Below are 27125 nucleotides of genomic sequence, written 5' to 3'. Positions count from 1 at the left end.
ACCTCGTGATCTGCCCGTCTCGGCCTCCCAAAGTGCTGGGATTACAGGCTTGAGCCACCGCGCCCGGCCAGGTGCTATGTATATCTCTCAGTTCTCTAGTGTAGAGATTTACAGTCAAAGTGACTAAAAACCACAACAGCTACAATTAGTGGCTAAGGAACACATAATATATAAATAAGTATTAAGACACAAAAATATAAATTGTAAGGGGTGGCGGTAAAATATCTAGAGTATTTTGATATCACCAAAGTTAAGTTGCTACCAGCTTAAAATAGTTTATTAGAACTACAATACTTTTTATGTTAACCCCATGGTAATCAAAAAGAAAGAAATTACAGTAGATGAACAAAGGACAAACAAAGCTTAGCACCTCAGAAAACTACCAAACCACACAGGTAAAAGACAAAGGAGGAAAAAAGGAACAACGAATCTATAAAACAACCAAAAATCCTTAACAAAATGACAGGAATAAGTCCTTAACTATTGGTAATAACCTAGTAGAATGTCGATGGATTAAATTACTCAGTTAAAATATATAGAGTGGCTGAATGGATTTTTAAGAAAACCAAGTATATGCTGCCTACGAGAGCCTCACTTCAGTGTTAAAGACAAACATAGACTGAAAGTAAACAGATAGAGAAACACATTCCATGCAAATGGGAATCAGAAGTGAGCATGAATGGCCAAACTTAAAGCAAATAAAATAGCTTTTAAGTTACAAATTGTAAAAAGAGACAAAGATCATCATATAATGATACCAGTATCAATTCAACAAAAGGATATAACAGTTATAAGTATATGTGTATTCAACTCTAGAGCATGCAGATATATAAAGCAAATAGGAGACCTATAGGAAGAAATAGTCTGACATATGACAATAGAGGATTTCAATGTACCACTTTCAACACTGAGTAGATCATCTGAAAAACCAAATAATGTTGAACTTAAATTGCTCCATACATGGGCATAACAGAAGATGAGAGAACAGTCCATCCAATGGCTAAATAATACATCTTCTTTTAAACTGCACATGAGACTTTATCCAGGATATATCATATGTTAGACCACAAAACAAGGCTTAACAAATTTAAGAATGTAGGGATCATATTAAATATCTTTTCCAACCACAATGGTATAAAACTGAAATCAACAAAGAAAACTTTAGAAACTTTACAAATACATGAAAATTAAACAACAAGCTCCCAAACAATGAATCAAACAATAAGTCAATGAAGAAAGTAAAAGGAAAATTAAAACTTTCCTTGAGACGAATGAGAATGGAAGCATATCATACCAAAACCTATGGGACACAGCAAAAGCAGTTGTAAAGGAAATATTATACAATAAAACCCTATATATAAAAAAAAAAAAAGATTTCTAATAAATGACCTCATGATGTGCCTGAAGGAACTAAAAAGCACTGACTAAACCCAAAATTAGGAGAAGGAAGAATACCATGAAGCTTGGAGCAGAAGTAAGTGAAATAGAGACCAAAGATAAATAAATAAATCAAAAACCAAAAATATTAACAAAAGAGTTGGCTCTTTAAAAAGATAAACCTGACAAATATTTAAGAAAAAATGATAATCAAAATCAGAGATGAAAAAAGAGACATCACAACTGGTACCACAGAAGCATAAGGAATTATTAGAGACTATTCTAAACAACTGTATGTCAAAAAATTGATAAATAGAAGGTATGGAAAAATTCCTGGATACATACGACTTACCAAGGTCAAATTATGAAAAAAAAAAAAAAGAATCTGAACATGTCAATCATAAGTGCGAAAATTCAATCAGTAATAAAAAGTCTTTGATCAAAGAATAGCCCAGAACCTGATGGCTTCACTGCTGAATTCTACCAAACATTTAAAGAACTAATACCAATTTTATTCAAACTATTCCAGAAAATTAAGGAGGAGGGAATACTTCCAAACTCATTTTACAAGTCCAGCATTACCCTGATTTCAAAACCAAATAGGGATATGATGCAAAAAGAAGACCACATGTCAATGTTCTTGAACATAGATGTAAAAATTCTCAACAAGACATTAACAGTCTAATAGTGCATTGTAAAGATTATTCACTATGATGAAGTTGGATTCATCCCAGGGATGCAAGAATGGTTTAACATACACAAACTAATAAACATGACATACCGTGTTATCAGGAAGTAAAGCATTATATGATTATTTCAATACATGCTAAAAAAACATTCAATACAGTTCAATATTCCTTCATCAAAAAGACTCAACATATTGGAGATAGAAGTGATATGGGAGGGGGGCAGGGAGGTGCTAGTTAGAGAAGGGTGGGATCCCTAAGGAGGTCTCCATTCTTGGACCTGTGCCCATGGATCTAAATGAGGACATGCATTTCTCTTTTCATGCCCCAGAAGTTGCCTTTTGGCCCACCATGCCCCCTATCCTGTACCCACAAAAACCCGAGACCCTAGTGGGCACAGACACAAGCAGCTGAATGTGGAGAGGAGCAGAAGAACACACTGACAGACACCAGCAGACACTGGCAGATCAGTGATGGTGGAGCAACACGAACACTGAGGGGAATTCAGCTGGGGCCAGTTGGAGGAAAGTCCAGCCGTTGGGTGGCCTAACTCCAGGGGAAGACAGCCTTTCCACTCCGTGCCCCTTCTAGCTCCCTATCCAACTTGCTGAAAGCTACCTCCACCACTCGATAAAATCGTACACTCATCCTCCAAGCCCATGTGTGATCCGATTTTTCCAGTACACTAGCAAGAACCAGTACACTAGGGCAAGAACCCAGGATACAGAAAGCCCTCTGTCCTTGGGATAAAGCAGAGAGTCTAATTGAGGTGATTAACACTAGCTGCCTGCACATGGCAAAGCTGAAAGAGCACATCATAACATGCCAACTTGGGCTTCAGGAGCTGTAAACACTCACCTCTACACACTGCCTTGGGGTTGGAGCCCAAAAATACTCCCCATGACCTATGCAACTGCCTGTCTGCATGCCCCACCTAGGGGTTTGAGCAATGGGGCACTGAAGAAGAGAGTCACATCCCTGTTGCACACCCTGCAAGGGGAAAAAGGGAACTTCTCTCATTTCAGAAGGAACATACTTCAACCCAATAAAGGCCATATATGACAGAACCCACAACACCATACCGAATGGCAAAAAGTTGAAAGCTTTTCTTCTAAGATCTGTAATATGAGAATCATGTTCACTTTCACCACTTCTTTTCATCATAAAACTAGATACACTAGCCAGAGCACATAGGCAGGAGGGGGAAAAAAAAGCATCTAAATTGAAAAAGAAAATTAAGTTGTCCCTGTTGGCAGATGACATTATCATACATGTGGAAAACCCTAATGATACCACTAAAAACGAATTAAATTCAGTAAAGTTACGGTATACAAAATCAATATAGAAAAATCAGTAATATTATTACACACTAAGAGTGAAATATCTAGTAGTCAAGACAACAACTGCAGTTACAATAGATATAAAAAAGATAATAAACTTAACCAAGTAGGTGAAAAATCTCTACACTGAAAATTAAAAACCTTTTGTGAAATAAATTAAAGTTTTCACAAAACTTTTGTGAAATAAATTATTCCACAAATAAATGGAAAGATAACTCATGTTGTGGATTAGAGTAATTGATATTAAAAATGGCCATACTAACCAAAGTAATCTACAGATATAATTCCTATCAAAATACCAATGACACTCTTCATAGAAATAAAAAAAATCCCAAAATTGTATGGAACCAGAAAAGACCTTGAATAGCCAAGGCAATCTTGAACAAAGAGAAGAAAGATGGAGCCATCATGCTACTTGACTTCAAAATACACACAAAGCTATAGTAACCAAAGCAACATGGTACTGGCATAAAAACAGACACATGGACCAATGGAATGGCATAGAGGGCTCAGAAATAGATCCACACTTTTATAGCTGACTGATTTTGAATAAAGGTGCCATGAACACACATTGGCAAAAAGATAGTCTCTTCAATAAATGGTGCTGGGAAAATTGGATATCCACATGCAGAAAAATACTAGACTCATACCTCTCTCCACATTAAAAAAAAAAAGCTCAAAATTGACTAAAAACCTAAATGTAAAATCTGATACTCTGAAATGACTAGAAGAAAATGGGAAATGCTTCATGAGGTTGGTCTGGACAAGGATTTAAAAAAAATAAGACCTCAAAGCACAAACAACAAAAGCAAAAATAGACAAATGAGACTGCATATAACTAAAAATCTTTTACACAGCAAAGGAGACTATAAGCAGAATGAGGAGACAGCATATGTAATTGGAGAAAATATAAGTTATATACCTGATGAGCAGTTGATAGCCAGTATATATTAGAAAATTAAACAACTGAACAGTAAAAAGCCCAAATAATCCAATGTAAAAATGAGCAAAAGACCTGAACAGACATTTTTCAAAAGAAGACATAGAAATGGGCAAAAGGGGCATGAAAAAAATGCTCAACATGACTAATCAGGGAAATGTTAATCAAAACCACAAAGAGATATACTACCTCACTCTAGTTAGAATGACTATTATCCAAAAGACAAAAGAAAACTAGTGTTGGAGAAGATGTGGAGAAAAGAGAACTCTTGTATGCTGTGCGTGGGAATGTGAATTAGTGTAGCCATTATAGAAAACAGTATGAAGCTGTTTTGTGAGTTAAATATAGAACTACCATATGATCCAGCAATCCTACTATTGGATATATATATATATATATATATACAAAAATGAAATCAGTATGTTGAAGAGATATCTGCACTTCCATATTTATTGCAGCTCTATTTATAGTAGCCAAGATATAGAATCAACTTAGTATCCAACAGTGGAGGAATGGATAAGAAACTGTGATGTGTGTGTGTGTGTGCACGCGCGCGTGCATGCACACACATACACACAATGGAATATTATTTACCCATAAAAAATGAAACCTTGTCATTTGAGACATCACGGTTGAACCTGAAAGACATCATGTTACATGAAATAAGCCAGGCACAGAAATTCAAATATGATATGATCTTACTCACGTGAGTAATCTAAAAAAAATACTACCTTATAAGCAGAGAGTAGGACAGTGGTTACTAGTGTCTTGGGAGGAGAAAAAGACAAGGAAAGAATGAGAAGAGGTTGGCCAATGGGTATACAGTTAAAATTAGATGGGAAAAATAAATTTTGGTGTCCTATTGCATAAGTAGGATGACTATGGTTAATAGTAAAATACTGTATTATTGCACTTACGCATATTAAGCTAGAAAAAGGCTTTTGAAGATTCTCACCACAAAGAAATGATAAATGCATGATGGATACACTAAGGACCATGATTGGATCATTATACAATGCAGGCATGTACCAAAATATCAAATTGTACCTTGTCCATATGTATAATTACATTGTGTTAATTAAAAAATAATTTTAAAAGTGTCTCAGGACTAAGGAGCAGGCCACTATCAGAGGAGGCATCAAACGCAGATTTTCCTGGTTCCAAAGTTGTGCCCTTCCCACAATGTCCTATGGCCGTTCCCCACCATAGAACTGATGATAATAGCATAATGTGTATGTGAAAGTGCTTGTAACCTTTAGAGTGACAAAACATAGGATTATAAAGATTGCAAATATTAATATTTTCTGAATTTGTTCTAAAACTCTTTAGATCCCAGCAAGTATAAACTTACACACAGGCCAAGCATAGTTTAGTGTCACACCTTGAAGAGGTTTTGAGCAGACACCTTGTCCTAAGATATAAGCTTCATTGTCTTATGTGTTACCATAGAGGGGGACTTCTATTTTCGTATGTTGTAAATTTCTAGAAACTTACAAACTGCTGAAAATTGAATAACAGTCAACATTGTGAGAGGATTTCTGTTTACAGAATGCTAAAAGTATAAGTCTACTGGTATTTTGAATTTTAGCTATCAAGTTTGAATATTAATTATAATTTGTTTTTAATATCTGTAGTTCTTTTGTTAGTGAGTACACAATTAACTGCTTAAATTTGTTGAGGCTTCAGCTGAGGATAAAGACACTCGACTTCCAGCACATCTAGTGATTTACATGTTTATCTGATTTATGTACCATCTATTACCTTAAAGAAGACTTTTAACATCTTTGGCCTCAAACTCATTTGTGAAGTGAGAGTTGATAATACCTGTTGATAGAGTTGCTATGATGATTCAGTAGGATTTTTGTAGAGCTCATTGAAGAGTGCTTAGCACATAGTAAACACTACATAAATTGTTCACTAAATCGGAAAGATGAGCTTCTTTATAACAGCAACTACAATACACTTTAATTGACTTCTTATAACATGTCATGCTTTACCTGTATACAGCAGAGGAAAGTCACTTAAGTTGCACATACAGCTGATGGTAGAGCTGGATTCATGTTAGGCTACCTGAATCTGAAGTATTCTCTCCCTCGCTCTCAGCTTTTCACTTTCCTAAGAAGTTGAAACAATTTAATGTGCTTCTACAACTTCCTCCTCTCTACTTCAACCTGTTTCTTTCAAGCCACTCTCCTTCCTATCTCCAAGTGCCTTTCTCTCTTTTCTCAGAGGTGCTTTTTTACGTTGTAGGTAATTCCTTCCTCTGGGCTTTGCCCCATCTATATCCTTTTTTGATTTCCAGTCTTTCTTTTCACTTGCCCCTTCACCTCTTCCTCCATGTTTAGACTCTGCATCCTTACCTTTCTGCATTCAGTATGGCACAGGAGTCAGAAGACCTACGTTCTCTTCCTAGATCTGCCCCTGGCTGTGTTCATTTAGACAAGTCACTCAACATTTTTCAGCTCAGTTTATTTAAAAAGTTGTGAGAAACTCTTAGGCCTTATTTCACGGTCAGAACTCTGGGATAATAATTCTTCTGTCTTTGTTCCTCGAAGGCTTGGGAATAAGGGTACGTGGAATTACATTGGCCATGTTTCTCTTTGGACCACGGCCTCCCACCTTGGTGAAATCTCTTTCGACTGTCAGTTTCACTTTATCTAGAAGGTCTTCAAGTCACGGTCTCCAACAGCAAAAAACAACTCCATATTTCCAATTCGTGTCTTACGTGGAATAATTTAACTTGTCTAAACCTCTCACATCTGAGCTACACCTAGAGGTGGTGGCTATTCATACCTAAGCAGTTCTTTTAATGTGGTTACCTGGATAAAGTGGTGGTTCTCTTTCTAAAAGTATTCTGTCATCTTTTCTCAGCCGGTTTAAACTGCAACCTGCTTATCATTGACAACATTTTTTTTTCCTATGCATTTTGGGGATGCAAATTAGCATGACTTGGTGCTTCACAGTTTACATTAGAATACAATCAGATTTTATAACACAGATAATAAAGAAGCATATTCTATTTTTTTTCAAACTAGAATTTCCTGAGTGTATTTTTCCACCAAATGTTTTTTTGCAATATGGTAATGTTTTAATTATGGTTTTCCAGAAACAATGGTTAGGGAGAGACAGAGATTTTGAGTGATTTATTTTAAGGAATTGACTCACACGTTGCGGTGGCTGGCAAGTACAAAATCTGCAGAGTAGGCTAACAGGCTGAAGAACTAGGGAAGAGCTGCTGTTGCAGTTTGCATCCAAAGGCATGGATGAGTTCCTTTTTGCTTGGGGAGATCAGTCTTTGTTCTGTTAAGGCCTTCAGTTAATTGGTTGAGGCTGAGTCACATCATGGATGGTAATCTGCTTTACTCAGAGTGTGTTGATTTAAATGTTTAGAATAATTTTTAAATGTTTAGAGATTTAGGGAGTACAAGTGCAGTTGTGTTACATAGATATATTGCAGAGAGGCAATGTCTAGGCTTTTAGTGTACCTGTCGCCCAAATAGTATATGTTGTACCCAATAGAAAATACTTTCACAGAAACATCTAGAATACTGTTCGACCAAATATCTGGATACCATGGCCTCATCAACTTGACACATAAAATTAACCATCATGGCTAATTAACCTAAAACCAGTAATTAATGAACAATATATTTTAGAAGTATAGACCAAGGTCATATTAATGCTAGGATAAGGGGACTCAGACTTTATTCTGTAGGTAAAGAAGAAGTCTAAGTTTTGAGCAGAGCTGTGACATGTGCTTTGGGGAGATTATTTTGAAGGTAGCTGTATTTAAGAAGCATTTAAACTGTATTTAAGACCAAGTAGGGAGAAAAAAAAACCCATTCATTTTGATCATCTAGGCAAGATGTATTATAGGATAAGTAGGGAAGTGATAGCAGAAGTGGGTGAAGTCGAGTGAATTTCAAAAACACTTTGTAAGTGTAACTGAGAGGATGGGTCAAATGACTAAGTTTTGGGGCTAGAGGAGGGAAAATTTAGTAATAATGCTAAGGCTTCAAGTCTTGGCACTGAGAGGATGGCAGTGATATTGGAAGAAAATAATATTGGAGGAAAAGTAGAATTCCTAGGTGCTAGTGGGACTTTATATCTGAAAAAATGAACATTTTGGCTTCTTAATAGTTTGGTAACAGGCCAGGCGTGGTGGCTCTTCCCTGTAATCCCAGCACTTTGGGAGACTGCAGAGGGCAGATCACTTGAGGTAAGGAGTTTGAGACCAGTCTGGCCAACATGGTAAAACCCTCTCTCTACTAAAAATATAAAAATTAGCCGGGCATGGTGGTATATGCCTGTAATCCCAGCTACTCTGGAGGCTGAGGTAGGAGAATCACTTGAGCCCAGGAGGCGGAGATTGCAGTGAGCCAAGATGGCGCCAGTGCACTCCAGCCTAGGTAACAGAGCAAGATTGCATCTCAAAAAAAAAAAAAAAAAATAGTAATATAGAAAGATAATTGGCAACTGGGATTAATAACTTCAGGGGAATTTATGAGAAGAGTCGGGCTATGCATATCACTTCATTGTTTTGTCAGGCCAAACTGTTTTTTTCTTTTCCTTAGAAATGAAGAATGGAATAGAAATTGACAAGAAAACCAAATGCTCTACAGCCACTAGCTCTTTGTTCAAAGGCCATGAATCCTGACTAGTGGACATTCGTGAAACCAACCCAGACCCCTAGTTATGAGGTAGAGTTGCTGGATTAGTCACAGTAAACATTTCTGAGGCTGAGAGAATCCCAGGGTTGAAAGGCTTGTTAGGATTTGATAAAGAAAGCCAGTGGCCCATAGTAATAATCCTTCTATTTTTCTTATCAATTTGTTTCACTTTCATTTGTACTCATTCTTTTCTGCAGTGAACAATTCCCTAAGCTCAGCTTAACCCTCTGGCTCTAACAAAGATGCTATTTGTATTTTCTATCCTGTTCTAGGCCATTTTCAGTCATTTTACATTTGAAAAGATATCTTTGACCTACTGAAAATCTTACTAGCAAATTTGCTCAAAATAGCTCTACCAATCCTAGAGTTCTAAGATGAAGAGCAGAACATTAATTAGTTGCATGAGCCTGTTACTACCATTGAGCATAGGTTGAAGGAAGTCATGAGAGCCCAACGAGTTAGAGACGGAAGGACCTTGTGGGTCACCTAAGCTATTCCCCTCATGTCACAGATGAGGAGGCAGAGGCAGGGAGAAGGTAACAGATTGTATCTAAAGCAATGGCAGGGCTTAGAGGAGTAGGTGTGTTGTTTAACTTTCAGTCTGGGAATGTTTCACTGTACCACGATGACCTAAGCACTCTGCTTGAACTGGGCACTACAGAATATATGATAGAATTCCAAGGCATGGTCTTTGCCCTCTTAAAATTTTACATTTATACCCAAGATTTTAAAAAATGTTTCTCTAACATTAAAGGAGGCAGTGGCCCTTCTAGTTCGTCACAAATTGAGAAAGCTTTAGGTTTGTTTTTGCCATGTGATCTCAGTATATTTTTCTACCAGACTTAGAAAACACTGACCATTTTACAATTCTTTTTCTTATCAATCCCCTAGATTACAGTCAGGGGTAGCGACTACTGTTACTTGGCTTGCAAAAATGAATTGCTTTGTTATATCTTTTTTTCCTAATGTGTCACAAAAATTCTAGCAAATCATTTGACGTCTATGCTGCACACAATATATCTTGTCCTACAGAGAATCATATTTGTTAGACAATGGTTATTGACATCCCTGTATGGAAGTTGCTTCTGAATGGTGGCATAATTTTTGGCTCTAGGGGGTGTGTACGGTTCTTGCTCTCTGTTGATGCTTGCTGTTGAGCTGGTGACTTGTCTACAGAATATAGGTAGTGAAATGTGTTTGTGGGTTGTAGCGAATCACTGTGACTGGTGATAGGTATGTGATCTAACAATAGCCAAAGCAAATCCCAGTAATTTATATGGCAAGAATGTACAATAAAACATTTTATTAGTTTAGGTTGGGATTTTAAATATGGGCTATTTTCATGTAAAAACATGTTGAAGTACTAACAGTGAGGTAGAGGAGTAGTTTTGTTGATGAGTCTGCTTTGTACAAATATACATAAAAAGAATGCATAAAATGCTAAAGAGGAAGGATATGGAATTATTGGGAAAGTGTGGCATTTGGGGCTCTAGGTCACTTGGGAAGCCAAGGATAGCAGTGAGGAAGGAGTGAGGTTTGATACTGCCTAAGAAGGATAAAAAGCCAGGGGTTCTGCAATGAAGTAGAAGCTCTGAGATGTCAAAGCACAGATTGAGTCAGCATTGAAGGCTTTGCACCTGGGGTTAGCGAGACCAAGAGAAGCAAGCTCAGGCTTATAGACCAGCAGAAAGCAGAGGTCGAGAGAAGGCAGCATTTAATATAGTACCTGTGGCTCTGCATGTGGGAGGCTGGGGAAAGGTATTGAGTGTACCAAGCTTACTGGAATGCTAGGAGTTAGGTTTTTGGGTTTAAATTCTAGTTATGTATAATTTTGTGACATAGAATTTATAATACATGCAATTAATAGAAAAATTATACTTTCTCTGAGCTTCAGTAACCTCATTTGTAAAATGAGTCTAATGATGCTATTCAGAGTTGTTTTTGAGTTAAATGAGATTATGTGAAAGCCCTTTGTGGCTAATAACAGGCTGTATGAATGAAAGACCCATTTGATTTATCGTAAATTAAAAATGAATGATGGCTTTAGGTTATATGTGGCCATTCAATTCTAATAAAGCCATTATAAAACAATTATAAACTTTATGTATTTTTATTACAAGGTGAGAAAGTAGCTATGAAAGGTTAGTTACTTGTTCACAGGTTTACCTAATCAGAGCATAGTTTCTAAATTTTGAAGAGCAGTACTTTTTTCTATATTCATCTTACTCCTTAAAGCAGGAAGCCATAGGTATGTAATGACAATTTAAAAGGCAGAATGTATGTATTTCTTTAGTGCAGAAATCATCATTATGCCCCTAGAACATCAGTAGAATCTATCATCTATGCATTTTTTATGGACTCATTTGGGAAATGTCATGGTTTATCAGAGCCACATAAATCAGAGTTTGCTGGATTTAGTCCAATCTTTAAATGTCACCTGGGGATGAGGGAATAATATTGAATCATTTTTGTGTGTGAGAGATCAAATAAAAGCAATAAAACAGGTAGAGAAATCAATGAAAATTTGAGGAAAAAAATTACATGAGCTAGAAATAGATATCACTGGGTATAAGAAATTGCAAATTTTCTTAAAATGTAGATTCAAATACAGTAGGCTTCATGCTTTCCTTTTATACGCTTTAAGCGATAACAGTGTGGAACTATTGATTTTCATAATGTTTCCAGAGTTCCTGAATTCTCTCCATTTATGTGCAGTATCTTCCTTGTCACAAACTCAAAACCTACTGTACCAGCCAGGATAGGGTAGGTTGTACCATAGTCATCAGCAACCTCCAAAATACTCAGTGTCTTAAAACAACAGAGAGTTATTTCTTTACTAATGTCATGAGTCCATCTTGACTTCACTATTGTTCCTGTTCAGTGTGTAGGAAGCTCTCTTGGCTGAAGGTTGGGTCTGGAGTTGCCTAAGCTTGGCAAGGACTGAGCTTGGCAAGGACACTCCTGACAGGAGGAAGAAAATGGCAAATGAGATGAGCAAATACTGGCTACTAGTGAGGGCAATGAAAATGAGGCAAGATTGCAATGTGCAGCCTTATTTTTTCCTAGGTGGATGGCCTTGTCAGGGTCTTAGGGAGGCAGCCAGATGGGAAAGGGAGAGGTCTCAGTGGTCATTGCCCTGGTACATGGTCTGATAGAGCCAGCTCTGTTTGTAATTCTGCAGGTGTTTCAACTGCAAAGGAAAGAGGGCCAAGGCAAACAGCACCTGACCTTTCCACTTCCATTCAGGGTACAAACCAAGTCACATAGCAATCTCTGCATTTAAGGGGGCAGGGATGTAGAATTCTCCTGCAGTGTAAGGAATCAAATTGAGTAGTTGTGACTAACACCCTGATTTGTCCTTCAAATATTGTCTCAGTTGGCACTGTAACCATAAAGCAGTCCCAGTGAAAAGTCAGGACACCTGTAATATTTTTTCCTCTTTTCGTGATACAGTTTTCATCTTATTTTTTTGTTATTTGTGAATGCTATGATCTGAATGTTTGTGTCACCTCCCAAATTTATATGTTGAAATTCTGAGCCCTAAATGATGGCATTAGGAGAAAGGGGTTTGGGGAAGTGCTTATGTCATGAGGGAAGAGACCTCATGATTGGGATTAGTGCTGGTCTCACACTGCTAATAAACAACTACCTGAGACTGGATAATTTATGAAGAAAAGGGGGTTAATTGACCCACAGTTTCACAGGGTTAACAGGAAGCATGACTGGGAGGCCTCAGGAAACTTATAATTATGGCAGAAGGTGAAGGGGAAGCAAGCATGTCTTACTATGGTAGATCAGGAGAGAGAGACAGCAAAGGGGAAAGTGCAACACACTTTTATGCCATCAGATCTTGTGGATCTTGTGAGAACTCACTATCACGAGAACAGCAAGGGGGAAATCTGCCTCCATGATGCAATCACCTCTCACCAGGCCCTTCCTCCAATTTGACATAAAATTTGGGTAGGGGCACAAACCTAAACCATATCATCCCACCCCTGGCCCCTCCTAAATCTCACGTCATTCTCATATTTGAAAACCAATCATGCCTTTCCAACAATCCCCCAAAGTCTTAACTCATTCCAGCATTAATTCAAGAGTCCAAGTCCAAAGTCTCATTTGAGACAAGGCAAGTCCCTTCCACCTATGAGCCTGTAAAAGTGAAGACAAGTTAGTTACTTCCAGGGTACAATGGGGGTACAGGCACTGGGTAAATGCTTCTGTTACAAAAGAGAGAAATTGGTCAAAACCTAAGGGGTCACAGGCCCCATGCAAGTCTGAAACCCAGCAGGGCAGTCATGAAATCTTAAAGCTCCAAAATAATCTCCTTTGACTCCATGTCTCACATCCAGGGCATGCTGATGTAAGAGGTGGGCTCCCATAGCATTGGGCAACTTCAGCCCTGTGGCTTTGCAGGGTACAGCCCCTGCAACTGGTTTCTTGGGCTGGTGGTGACTGTCTGCGGCTTTTCCAGGTGTATAGTGTAAATTGTCAGCGAATCTGGGGTCTGGAGGATGGTGGTCCTCTTCTCAAAGCTTCACTAGGGAGTGCCGCAGTGGAGACTCTGTGTGGGGTCTCCAACCTCATGTTTCCCCTCTACACTGACCTAGTAGAGGTTCTCCATCAGAGCTTCACCTCTGCAGCAGACTTCTGCCTAGAAATCCAGGCATTTCCATACTTCCTCTGAAATCTAGGCTGAGGTTCCCAAACCTCAACTCTTGCCTTTTACATACCTGCAGGCCAGACACTACATGGAAACTACCAAGTCTTGGGGCTTGCATTATTTAAAGTAATGGCCTGAACCGTACCTTGGCCTCTTTTAGCCATGGCTGGAGCTGCAGTTGCTGGGATGCAGGGTGCCATGTCCTGAGGCTTCACAGAGCCCACAAAACTGTTTTTTTCCTCCTGGGCCTCTGGCCTGTGATGGGAAGGGCTGCTGTGAAGCTCTCTGAAGTGCCTTGGAGACATTTTCCCCATTTTCTTGGCGACTAACGTTTGGCTCTTCTTTATTTATATAAATTTCTATAGCCAGTGGCTTGAATTTCTCCCCAGAAAATGCGTTTTTCTTTTCTACCTCATGGTCAGGCTGCATACTTTTCATACTTTATGTTCTGCTTCTCTTTGAAACATAAGTTCCAATTTCAGACCATCTCTTTGTAAATGCACATGACTGTATGCCGTTAGGAGTAGCCACATCACCTCTTGAATGCTTTGCTGCTTAGAAATTTCTTTCACTGGAAATTTCTTCCTAATCATCTCTCTCAAGTTGAAAGTTCCACAGATCCCTAGAGAAGGGACATAATGCCTCCAGTCTCTTTGCTAAAGCATAGCAAGAGTGACCTTTACCTTAGTTCCCAGTGAATTCCTCATCTCCATCTAAGACCTCCTCAGCCTAGATTTCATTGTCCATCTCACTATCAGCATTTTGGTTAAAACCATTCAACAAGTCTCTGGTAAGTTCCAAAGTTTCCCACATCTTCCTCTCTTCTTTAGAGCCTTCCAAATTATTCAAACTTCTGCCCATTACCCAGTTCCAAAATCTCTTCCACATTTTCAGGTATCTTTATGGTGGTACCCCATTCTCAGTACCAATTTTCTGTTTTAGTCCATTCCACACTGCTTTCAACAACTGAAGTACCTGGGACTGGGTAATTTATGAAGAAAAGAGGTTTGACTCACAGTTCCACAGGGTTAACAGGAAGCATGACTGGGAGGCCTTCAGGATACTTACAATTATGGTGGAAGGTAACAAGGAAGCAAGCATGTCTTACCATGTCACAGCAGGAGAGAGACAGAGAGAAGGGCAAAGTGCCATACACTTTTAAAGCATCAGATCTTGTGAGAATTCACTCATTATCATAAGAAAGCAAGCATGAAATCCACCCCCATGATCCAATCACCTCCCACCAGCCCCCTTTTCAATTTGACACGAGATTTGGGCAGGGACATAAATCTAAACCGTATCAGTGCCCTTATAAAAGAGACTTCAGAGAGACACCTTATCCTTTCTTCCAGGTAAGGATACAAGGAGAAGTTGGCAATCTCCAACCTGGAAGAGGGCTGTCACTAAAACCTCACCATGCTGGTACCCTGATCTCAGACTTCCAGCTTCCAGAACTGTGAGAAAGAAATTTCTGTTTTTTATAGCCATCTACTCTGGTATTTTTTTTTATAGCAACCTGAATGGACTAAGATGGTGAGTGTCTCTTACCTCTCCTGATAGGTGATAGATAGGTGAGCTTTTTTAAAGGTATAGGTCATATCTTATTCATTGAGCTATCTCTAGTAATAAGCACTGTGCTTAGAGAACAGTAGTATTCAATCTTTTTAATGAATTAATGGGTCAGAATTTTCATGAATTAATCCTTTTAATGAATTGTAAATTAAAGACTCTTTTTTTGTGCGTCTCTAACCTAAAAAGGCATCTTAGGTCAGTCACCCCTAAGTATTCTGAATTGGGTAAGAGGGCAGTTGTCTTAATAATAGAGGTGAAGCAGAATCTCATCTGCACCTATATTCTTTCCTTTCTAATATTACATGGAAAGTAAGGACTGGGTGAAAATACTGCAAAAGTTTATGAGTCACTTGGGAGGAGACAAGATGTGCTGCTGTACTTTATCACATCTTATTTGACTCTAGATTGTACAGGATGCTAGGACTCCATACTTAACAGCCAGTTAGGCACTGCTAATGACCATGGCTAGCAAACCATCTTTGATCACCCCAGGTCTGTGCAAATTAGGTTCTCCTTATCTGTTAGTATTTTCACAGTTGCTACTACTTTGAGTTGTATTAATTTTTTTAATAGACTTTATTATTTTAGAGCACTTTTAGGTTTATGTAATAACTAAATGGAGAATACAGAAAATTACCATGAAACCCTGTGCCCTAGTCCTATTAATTTTTAACTTAGGGTTATCTATAGCTACTCAGTAAACAGGTTGGTCCCTTGGCAACAGGCTGGATCTAAGTTTGAGTCTTTTACTGGGCTGGTCAAGGCCAAATCTGGATAGGAGGAATACAAGGAAGTTTTTTTTTTTTTTTTTCTTTTCTTTTTTTTTTTTCCAAAGCAAACATGGGCTGCTTGTAAGGCAATGGGAATGAGGAGGCAAAATGGCTAAGGAGGGATAGAGGCAACTACCAAACAGGCTTGGGAAATTGCTTCACCTGTGTGAACAACCTTGGCAATGGGTTTTAAAAAGTGGAGATGTGGAGTTAGAGGTGGACTGGGGAGAAAGTTTAAGTAGCTTCACATTTTCTTTTTAAAATTTTGTGGGTACTTAGTAGGTATATATGTATTTATGGTATACATGAGATATTTCAGTACAGGCATGATAATCACATCTAGGTAAAGAGGTTATCCATCACTTCAAGCATCCATCTTTTCTGTTATAAACAATCCAATTATATTCTTCTAGTTATTTTTAAATATACAATAAGTTATGGTTGATGGTAGTCACCCAGTTGTGTTATCGAATACTAGATCTTGTTCATTCTACATAATTACATTTTTGCACCCATTAACCATCCTCATCCCCTCCCCCACCCACTTACTACCCTTTCCCAGTCCCTGGTAACCATCATTCTACTCTATCTCCATGAGTTCAATTGTTTTAATTTTTAGCTCCCATAAACAAGTGAGAACATGTGAAGTTTGTCTTTCTGTGCCTAGCTTGTTTCAGAGTAGAAGTTTTTAAGCACACAATCCCAACTTACCCTTTCCCAGTTACCATATTTCTTCATCTTTGCCCTAATCCTGTCTTTCTACCTATCTTTCCTTTTTTTCCTTAATATTCCCCTTGGAAGCCAAAATCGCTGCTCACTACATGGATACACAAGTTGTATTTGTCATATCAAGACTTTTCCTCTGCTTTTGGGCAGCCCTCTCTGGATTCTCACACCATCAGCAGTGGCTAATACTGTCTCAAATGCAAAGTCCTCCTTGGAGCTGGAGGTGGTGCTTAAATAATACTAGTATGCATTTCTTTTGACTGAATGTAATTACATGTGTAAAGGCTCAGAGTAGTTCATTAAAAGTGGATTTAAATCATGCATCACAGAATAATCCCTTAAATGTAATGTTTCTATAAATTCTTACCATTCCATCAATAATACTTCCAGGTAATATATGTTTATATTTTGAAATAGTAATTTCATATTTTAAAGCACAGTACTTGATGGGTTTTTGGTTTTTGGTTTTTGGTTTTTTTTGGAGACAGAGTCTTAGTTGCCCAGGCTGGAGTGTAGTGGCACGATCTTGGCTCACTGCAACCTCTGCCTCCTGGGTTCAAGTGATTCTCCTGCTTCAGCCTCCTAAGTAGCTAGGATTACAGGCACGTGCTGCCATGCCTGGCTAATTTTTATATTTTTATCAGAGATGGGGGTTTCACCATGCTGGTCAAGCTGGTCTTGAACTCCTGACCTCACGATCTACTCGCCTTGGCCTCTCAAAGTGCTGGGATTAAAGGCGTGAGCCACCGCACCAGGCCAGTGGTTTTTAATTATATGCCAGCTCCTTAGAAGTCTATATTCAGTTCACTTAACATAGAGAGAAGTATTTTCATATAGGCTGAGAGCATTTGAAGTAACTTAAAAAGTAAAACAATTACAGATTTGACAATATGTATAAAATGGAACATAAAACAACAGACGGCTAGGTTAAGACCAAAGATTTGTATCTTTGAATACAAATGTCTACACTATCTATTGAAAAAAAGTTGTTTTACAGGGTGAGAAACTTCAAAAGACCATTCTGGAAGATCATGCATAGAATTAGTGAACACATGGTGTGGGCAGATAGTTCACCATATGCCAACTGACAATATGAGTCTTAGCATGCTGCTACTGAATTTTTAATAGATTTATTTCTTTAGCTATTTGCCATCCTCTTGTAGTTTGATAGACATAAGAATGAAGGTAAAAAAAATTCTCATGAAATAAACTACAGAGCTTTGAAGTATGAGAAAGGGGCTTTTCCCCTTTCTTTTTCCCTTCAGTAAGTAGTTGAGTCTGAGAGAGTTGATCCAGGTCCATCTTGGTAACTTTCACGGCATAATTTCCACCATTTTTATAAAATGTAAAAAAGGGTGATCATTTAATTTGTTTTGATATATTTTAAGTTTTCAATTTGTAAGTGTTCATAGCCTCTAAAATTCTAGTTTCAAGTAGAGAATGATACATCAGGATAGGTAGCCCCAGAGCACTGAAACTGCACTTGAGTGCGTGTGGATGTTGGGACACATTACTCTAGCAGGGAAGGAGGGAAAATACTGAGTGACTCCATGTGCAAGACACTGTGCCATATGCTTTGCAGGTAGTATCTAATTTGCTCCTCGTGTTAGCCTTTTGAGGTTCATAATTGCCATTCCTATCTCAGAGAAGAGGAAGATGAAGTTGACTAAGATAAGGAACCATGTCAGACAATATGCAGATGACATCTAAGACTCAAGGGTTTTTCTACCAGGACTCCAGAGCCCATTCTCTTTTATTATACCTTGAACTCCCCGTGGTAAAGAGTTTCTGAGACCAAAAAAAAAAAAAAGCCAGAATTTTTTAGTTTTTAGGGTTTGTGGGAAAGAGATCCCTGATCAGGAGGTTAAAATCCTCAGGCTTTGGTTTTAGTCATTGCTGAGTTACTCTTTCTGGGCTAGTGAATTACTGTTGGTTGTTTCAGAACTTATTTTGTATCCAGAATTTTACTAGGGTCTTAGGGAGACATCATAATGATACAGTACTTGGCAGTAGATCTCTAGAAAGTTTTCTTCTATATCTGAGAATTAGAATGTAACGGAAGGAAAATGGTCTATTAGTTGGCTAAAGTATATGGTATGAATTTGTGCTTCCTATTTTATGGGCTGTGAGGATATACAGTGAAGGGAAAGGGTACAGTGCTTATGTCTGTGGAATTTTTAAATTTCATATGGAATGCAGAAAGTACAACTACTACCATGTGGGGGTGAGATCATGATTATTCTGATATAAAAGCGGCAATAGGGAAATACTAGTATAGACAACACATTTTTTTTTTCCAGATAAAAAGTACAGTAATAGACTAGAAAGAAAAGAGGTCTATATGTGTTGAAGTCTTGTGGTGATAGCTTCGTGGAAATGGTATTTGAATTGCATCTGGAAGGTTGGGTAGGATTCAACCTAAAGAAAGAGACTTTTCAGGTTTGGGAAACTGCAGAAGCAGAGCCATAACTCGAATCAGTTATTTCACTCATAATTTCTATCTTATCCAATTCCAGCAGAAATTGAGGCAGAATTTTTAAAGTACCTATTAGTATAGCTTAAAATAATGTTAAAACGGTTAAATAATAGTGTGAAATGGGCCTTACATTTAGCTTCAAGTTTCCTGGCAGTGAAAGAATAGGAAACTTGAGAATTTGTCTGATAAATGGAAATGTACTGAGTCTTCAGATGAGACATAATTTTGTCTCTTAATTTCCAATTTGGTATGTAAAAGATATTGAGCAGTATAACAGACAATACGGGTTGTAGCAGTTTTAGGAAGAAACAGAACTCACTGTGTGGCTCTGTTTTCTTTTCTTAAAAATATAATTTAATTTGATTTTTAATTGAGTAATAATCCTGTATATAGGGTACCATGTGATGTTATATATATGTATGCATTGTGGAATGATTCAATCAAGCTATTTAATATATCTACCACCTCATATACTTATCACTTTTTTGTAGGAAGAAAATTTACAATCTCCTTTCCAAAACAACGCTGTTTTCTACTGACTCTTGAGTTCCTTTCCACTCAGCCTGTGGGTGGAGAAGGGAAAGTGAACTTGTAGTAGAGTTTTTGGGCCATGCTGAGTTTTAATTACATCTGCACACATATCATTGTTCAGGACTTGCTCAAGTGGCTGTAGCAAATGTCAGAAGTGTTTGAACCAAAGCAACTCCATCTTGAGTAAGGGCTGGGTAAAATAAGACTCAGATCTACTGGGCTGCATTCCCAGATGATTAAGGCATTCTAAGTCTCAAGGGTGAGATTGGAGGTTGGCACAAGATACAGGTCATAAAGACCTTGCTGATAAAACAGGTTGCAGTAAAGAAGCCAGCTAAAACCCACCAAAACCAAGATGCTGACAGGAGTGACCTCTGGTCATTTTTATGGCTACATTCCTACCAATGCCATGACAGTTTACAAATGCCATGACAACGTCAGGAAGCTATCCTATATGGTCTAAAAAGGGGGAGGCATGAATAATCCACCCCTTGGTTAGCATAGAATCAAGAAATAACCGTAAAAATGGGCAACTCGTAGCCCACGGACTGCTCTGTCTATGGAGGAGCCATTCTTTATTCCTTTACTTTCTTAATAAACTTGCTTTCACTTCGTCAACTCACCCTGAATTCTTTTTTGAGTGAGATCCAAGAACCCTCTCTGGGGGTCTGGATCAGAACCCCTGTCCAGTAACACTAACTTCAAAGGACGTTTGGAAATGTAATCTGGTTGTGAGCCTGGAAGGATGGGGAAAGAATTTGTGCATTTGAACTTCAGTGGTAGTCAGCATAAGGAAAAGCTTTCGGACTGGTGTAGACAATTTGTGTTACTGATTAAAGGAATATTGAGTTACTTTTAATGTCAGATATAGGCATAAAAATTATGAATCCTGATTCATTTTCCTTTCCCTGTGGAGAGCATTCTACTTCTTTTTGACTTGGAGCTGGGTCAAGGTCAGGGAATGAATGCTTTCATTAAGATTCAACTTATTTTGTGCAGTAAAAGACAGGGACAAGCTTGCATTTCAAGGGTTTGGGTTGGGGAAGATAATGCTAAAATGACAGTTCAGAATAGAAATATACCAGAACATTGTAGAACTAAAATGTTATCTGCTAAATAAACAAAGGAGTCTTGGTCAGTGGACCCTGATCCATCCAGTTACCTATTAGAAATCTCAGCATCATTACCAAATTCTCCCTCTCCCTTTCGCCCCAAGAAGAGGGTTGGCAAATAATAGATCCTCAAAATATTGTTATTAAAAAATAATAAATATATTTGTTTTCTAATAAAATTCCTTTGTGACCAGAAAATATTCTGTATAATACTGACTCTTTGGAATTGCCTTGTGGTCTAGTTCATGACCAATATTTATAAATATTCTGTATGTACTTATAAAGAAAGTTTATTCCCTAATTATTGATTATGATAAACTAATTGAAATGTTACCTGTATCGCTTAGATGTTTTATTTTCTTTCTAATATTTGTCAAGATGATCTTTCAGTTATGGAAAGATATTAAATTTCCCACAAAAAAGATATATGTGCCAATTTTATATACAGTTCTTGACCAAGATGGTCTTAATGTTGCTCCTTCAGCTTGACTGAAATTTTAGGCAATCTTTTTCCTGACTCTAGGTATGGGACCTCTTGATCTCTTTTTTCTTAAAGCATTTACTTTGAGAAACTTCAAGTTGTAATTTTTCCCCTGCTTCCTTGAGATGTAAATCCATTTTAAAAGCTTCTTGCTAATTTTACAACCCAGGATAGCTTTCTCAAGAACCTGGAAGTCATCCTTTAGAAATGTAATCATCAAGGAGGACAACACCTCCATCTCCTAGTCTCCTTGTGAGACTGTCCCGTCTTTTATTTCAATGGAGTTGAGGTCTGACTGCATTCGGGTATGTGTCCTTGAATTAAGTAGTCTAGAATAAAGTCTTCTTTACTTGTTTCACTTTGTCCAGTACAATTTTTTGCTCTTGTGAAATTTGCAGTCTATCTAGTTGTAGTTCTTTACGGGCTTTTGATTTTTCTCTCTGAATCCTTCGAAGACCTTTTCAGTACCACATTAAAGTTTTGAATCAGATTTTTCTCTATTGTACATGTCATGTCAATTTGAATTGTGCATCCATGTGAAGAGAGGTCTATGTTTACTAATTCTTAGGGGAGACTGTTGTTATTGTTGTTAATTTCCATACAACATGTTAATAGAGATGAATAGATTTTCTTGTGAGTTCCCATTACTGCAGCCAGGTGGATTTTTTCTAGCCTACGTTTCCTTTTGATGATGTGGTTCCTTTCGGGGTTCAATTCTAGATGTGGATCTCAAATTCAGTACTCTCCCCCAACACGTGCACATACTTTGGTGAACTTATACTTACTTCCTTGTTTTCTTCTAAGCAGTTAATCCCTAAAGCTCTAGTTTCTAACATCAGCTGTTGTTCTGACAGAGCCTTGGTTTCTGAGATCACGTAACATTCTTATTTCAGCTCCCTGTTTTTCTTTCTTTGCTATTTTTGTCTTTTGGTATTTTTTTTTTGAGGGTCTTGGCAATACATTTAGAGTTGAGTTGAATAATCTGTCTTTTATCTAGGTACTGAACACAGAAGCCCCAAAGTACCAAAAAAATGCATGAGCGAATGAAACCATAAATTTGATCCAATAGATTATAGGAATCTTGTGAATGATTTTCTATGGGGAATGTAGTATTTTGTATAGGACTATGTCCTGGAAAGGGGTTTATGAGATTTGGGGGGATTATAACAGTTGTAGTGATGACACTTTCCTTTGGCTAGAAAAGAAAGCATACTGGCTGAGGATGGAGTAAGGTACTTATTCTTCATAAGCCAGGAGAACACATGGGTGCCATTCTCCCAGGGACAGCAGGGACAGTTGGTTCCATTGTCGTTTATTAAACAAGTATAACCTTTATCTTTATTTTTTATTGTATTTACATTAGACTCAATTTCAATACTGTTCCTAATTTTTTGACGGTTTATGTGCTGTTAAAGCACAAAGGAGACTGCCAGGCCCTTAGGATGTTTTACCCAATTTCAGGCCAAAATAATTTCTGAGATGTGAAATGGGTCAGTTTAAAACTTCTCTTCTTTTTGGAGGGCAAGGTAATGGTAATCATTTTGCAATTCTCAGGGTCATGACATGAGACTTAGGTAATCTTGTTGGTAAGTGGTCAACTGCACAGAAAGAATGAATTTCTTACAGTCTGTCTGCTGCCTTAGAAAATTATTGATCAACCAATAGAATTTCTATATATTTTTTTGCTACCAGTCAAAACTGAATTATGGAAAATGAAATAATTTTTGATTCTTAAGAGTTACAAGGACAGAAGTATGAGGCACATAACTTAAAAAAGCAGCTCAAAATTTTCTGATGGATGTTTATGTGACAGAACCTTGAAATCTAACTGGACTTCTTTGGAATGAAAATATCAGGTAAGTAGCTAAAACAAGACAAAAAACAGTGTCACACGAGTTCACTTTGCAGAAAATTGGCAGCAGCGGGTATGGAATGTTATCTCAGCACACTCTCTGCCATGTCCCTTTGGCCGACTGCTTTCTACAACTTTACAGAGGCATCTCAGGTTGAGGTTTTTTGGGGGTTTATATTTGAAGATAGAGCTTTTTCAAGGCTGAATTGGTAACAGATAGTGATTTAAAAATTACTAAGTGCCTTTAGTACCTGGCAGCTACAGAAATTCATTTTGTTTTGAAAACTTGATGTTTGGTGGTGCCTATAAGTTTCCTACTCCTCAAGTCTAGATGGATGGTGTTTCCAGGACGTCTATGAGAATGGGCTTTTTGCCATCAAGGGTGGTGAGAGAGAATAGGGTTGCAGGAAGATTTGGGGGCTTATTCTAAAACTGTGTTTGATTCGTAAGTAGATTGTTTTAAGGATATTACAGGTCAATAAAAATGCTAAAATGCTTAGTACAGAATTGAGGAAATCCCAGTTACTTATATAAAATAATGTTATTTTTCACTTGGGAGTCTTGGGGATATTGATGGACATAATGAGGGGTGACTTCCCCGTAACTATTGCTGCTGACATAGGCTGATACATATATTTAACATTTAAAAAGCTGTCTTTAGAGATTTTCTTTTAAATTTTATTAGGAAATACTGGTTTATCCCACTCTTTTCCATTTTCCTTTTTTTTTTGGCTCTTTCAATAGTGGAATTCTTTTAAAAAATGCAGATTTTGGGGACTAAAATAACTATGTTATAGGATAAATGCACACAATTGTTTTCTACCATCTGCAGCTTTAATTTTTTTTTTTTCCAGAATATTAGACAAGAAAGACTTGCAAGGGATGTTAAAGATCTCTGGGTCCAAACTCTATGTCATAAAATAATGTGAACAGAAGTGATTGAGTTGGTCTCTAATTACCTCTTTATTGCTCAATGCTCCTAATATGGATTCACTAATTTTTGTTTGGTGATATAATCTGGATTGAAAATGCCTGTTTACCTCTTGCTATTGATAAACACCTTAGGACATGTGGTCATGTGACTAAGCTCTAACCAGTAAGCCAAAGTACTGCGTAGTTCAGTGGTGTGCCCTTACCTGTGGTTTCACTTTCCTGTTTCAGTTACTTGTAGTCAACTGTGGCCCAAAAATATTAAGAGAGTTTGAGAAAGAAAGATCACATTCACAAAACTTTAATATAATATATTATTGTTATAATTGTTCTATTTTATTATTGTTTTATCTCTTACTGTACCTAATTTATAAATTAAACTTCATCAAAATGTATTAGAGGCAAATGTGCTTGAACTTGAAATACAGTATATGTAGAATTCAATACTACTCTGGTTTCAGGCATCCAACAGGGGTTTTTGAACATACTCCTGTGAATAAGTGGGGACCGTTGTACTTCCAAGATATTGTCTTAAGATGACCTTTATCCTAGTTTTCCATTTTGCTGCTGAAATATGATAGGACACTGAAATGATGGCCGAAGCACCAGCTTTCATTTTACACCATGAATACCAGAGCCACATCCCGGGGACAGTGTAGCTGAGCATGTGAAGGAGGCTGAGTCATGATGACAGTGACTGTAAGACCTCCATATTGACTCTACTCTGCCTCACCCTGGATTTCCATCACAAGAGAGAAAAACACTTGTACATTGTTTAAACCGTTGTCATTTTGGGTTTTCTGTCACATGAAACAGTGACTCACACATGAATCATTTATAACGTACTATATTTTATTCAGTCATAAGTTCAATATTAATCTCTTACTGGATGTTGGGCTCTATTCTATTTGCTAGCGGTGCAGAGGTAAATAAGACATAGTATTTACCTTCAACAAGCTCGGAGACCAGCCGGGGAAACTGATACATCAAAAGACTATGAAACAGAGTTTCATTAGTAGAGGCATCTGTAAGTGCTATGGTGGAATAAAAGAGGAAGTAAGTAATTCTATTTTTCTAGGTGAGAGGCAGGGTTCACAAAAAAGGAAGTGCTTGAACTGGCTCTTGCAAGATTTGTAAGACTTTTTCCAGATAAGAATGGGGAGGTCGCTGGGGAGGGATGCAAATTTTAGTTACAGAAAACTTGTAAAAAGACTTGAAGGCACGTCACAGAATAATACTTTAGGTGAACTCTAAGTACTTTGGAATAGATAGAAATTAGAGTTACTGGAAGTAATAGGAGAGCATGTTATAGGGAGACCAGATCGTTCTGTGTCTGATGAACATATTTGTCATGTCTCGTTTTACTTTGCTTTACTTCGGTTGTCTGGGAGGAAAAAGGGTATCATCGTGTCCTGAGCATTGTACACTTTCATTAAGATTTGCTTTTTGGAACACTTGTTACTTTTGATTAAAGCATTAACATTTACTCAGCACTTACTATATGCCAGAATTATGTAATACTTAATATGTGTAATCTCATTTAATGTGTCCCTTTTTGGAGATAAATACCATTATCACACCCACATTAAAGATGGAGATAATAAGGCCTGGAAATAAAAAGTAGCTCGTCCAGCATAACATATTTTGCAAGTAATAACGTTGAGATTCAAGTTAAAGGCTCTCTGCATCTGGAAGCAAAGCTCTTACCCACTAAGATTTAATCCGTTTGTCTATTCACTTAGCATCTCTCTGTTAATCATAACTCAATTTCAGTAAAAGATATCCTTTATTTGAATATCAGATGCCTTGAATATGGATGGTCCTTCTGACACATTGAAGTTATTACAAGGAATTAAAATATTTCAAAAGTGGATTTTATTATTTGTATGTTGACTATTGACATGGCAAATGAAGAAATATTGTTAGACCAAACTTGGCCATTTTGAAAACATGTTTATGTTTCTCTGTGTATCTATATATCTATTGACCTATAACTATCTATCTGTCATCTGTCTGATCACAGAAATGTGGACTGGAAGGGACTTTGGAAATCAGTCTAGTCCTTTCTCAAAGCTTTAGGAAAGCAATTATGTGTTTCAAGACAAGCTCAGTTTCTGAGTTCTTGGCTCCTTGGCAAATGGCTTACCATTAACAAACACCTGAGGAGGATTTCTGAGGTACAGACATAATTTATTGATTTATTGATGAAGGTAACTCAGAGCCATTTGGAATAGAAAGGAGCATTTACAATGTCATAAATAATGCAGTCTCATGAAAATGCAAACTGAATGGTGATGATTATTCCAAGGAGTCAAGAGTTATTGCCCATAAAATGGTGTTTGGTTTCTTCAGGAGACCTGACTCCTAAACACAATTAGAAAATTGTAAGTAGACAGGCTGATTCCAGAAAATATTAGGATCATCTTGCAAAGGAGGTAGGTCTGTGATTTAAAAAAAAAAAAAAGATATTTGAAACTATAAATCTGTTACAGAATCCTAGATTTGACCCCTCTACACTTGAACTCACATGATGAGAAAATATTTAATGTTTTATTTCTAGTCTTTTCTGGTTATATTCTTGTGAACATTATAACTTCAAAAGGATTGTGACCTATTTGAAGGCATTGATTGCACCTTTGCTTTGTTCTGTTTGTCTTTTTTTTCCTCCCATGGTTTCTAGAACCAAGCTAAATTTTAGTTAATTTGTTTGGTATAACTCCAGAACACATGAGACAGTCAAGCCTGTATACTCTACAGAAAAATGTACAGGAAGAGATTAGGAAAAATGATATTGTTTTGATTTAATAATATTAAAATTTTAATTTATTCACTCCACAATTACATAAAGAATCTAGTATATAAAAGGAAGTGTGCTAGGCCCTGAAGTAGATGCAGATAGCCTCCTTTAAGGAAGCATGAGTTGTATAGCAGAAATAAAGCATGTACATAAAGATCTCTAATATCAGTTAAAGAGGAGAAAGTACCATGATGGCCGATATGTT

This window comes from Theropithecus gelada, chromosome 7a, assembly GCF_003255815.1.
Source record: "Theropithecus gelada isolate Dixy chromosome 7a, Tgel_1.0, whole genome shotgun sequence".
Lineage (NCBI taxonomy): Eukaryota > Metazoa > Chordata > Mammalia > Primates > Cercopithecidae > Theropithecus > Theropithecus gelada.
Note: the sequence above shows the minus strand (reverse complement) of the source record.